Genomic DNA, 1,108 nt, shown 5'->3' with positions numbered 1-1,108 from the left:
TATGGGGCCGGTGCCTTACTCCTTTGAGCTACAGGCAACCGCCTGTGCCTGGCTATTTTTTTGTTGCAGTTTGGCCGGGGCTGGGTTTGAACCTACCACCCTTGGCATATGTAGGCTGGTGCCCTACTCACTGAGCCACAGGCACCACCCCCGGCTATTTTTTTGTTGTGGTTGCCATTGTTTGGCAGGCTGGGGCTAGCACCATAGCTGCTGAGCTACAGGTGCTGAGCCATTACTCAGCCATTCTATCTTCAGTGGTCTGGACAAGGTGGGACAGGGAGCCAGGGCATCCAGGATAAGTGGCACTACAGTTGTCCAGAAGACACCAGAGGCCTTTGGCAGGTGGCAAAGAGTATTCCTGGCTCCTGGCACAGTGTGTGCAAATATGTGCTGGCTGGACAGTACGTGGCATGTTTGGAAAACAGCTGGCATGGATTGCTTTTCTTTCATACCAAAAGATTTAGCAATGCCTCGAGTGTACCTGGCCTTGTACAGTGATTCAGCCTGGCATTTCCCTTGAGGGATAGCCCCCATGGGTTGCCAATTGGAAGTGAGCACCACAAAAGAAGTTTTGTATGTATGTGAGCTCATTTCTGGAACTCTATAGAGGGTGACCCACACATGTCCCCATCTTGTGTCATCTTCATGGGACAACCTCCCCAGGTCTGAAGGAAGTGCCATTATTATTCCAATTTTCTGGATGAGCAAACTGAGGAACAGAGAGGGCAAGTCATGTCCAAGGCCACATAGGGGGAAAGGGGCAGGCTAGAGCCCCTTTCTACCCAGTAGAATATGTGTCAGTAGGCCACCACATGGTGATTAATTGGCTTCCAATTTCTTTCTTTCTTTTTTTTTTTTTCTTTAGAGACAGAGTTTCACTTTGTCATCCTTGGTAGAGTGCTATGGTATCACAGCTCACAGCAACCTCAAACTCTTGGGCTTACGTGATTTTCTTGTCTCAGCCTCCCAAGTTGCTAGGACTACAGGAGCCTGCTACAATGCCCAGCTATTTTTTTGTTGCAGTTGTGTTATTTTAGCTGACCTGGCCAGGTTCAAACCTGCCACCCTCAGTGTATGTGACCCTCGCCCTACCCACTGAGCTATGGGC

This window comes from Otolemur garnettii, unplaced genomic scaffold, assembly GCF_000181295.1.
Source record: "Otolemur garnettii isolate 467f Iridium unplaced genomic scaffold, OtoGar3 scaffold00105, whole genome shotgun sequence".
In the NCBI taxonomy this organism is placed as follows: domain Eukaryota; kingdom Metazoa; phylum Chordata; class Mammalia; order Primates; family Galagidae; genus Otolemur; species Otolemur garnettii.
Note: the sequence above shows the minus strand (reverse complement) of the source record.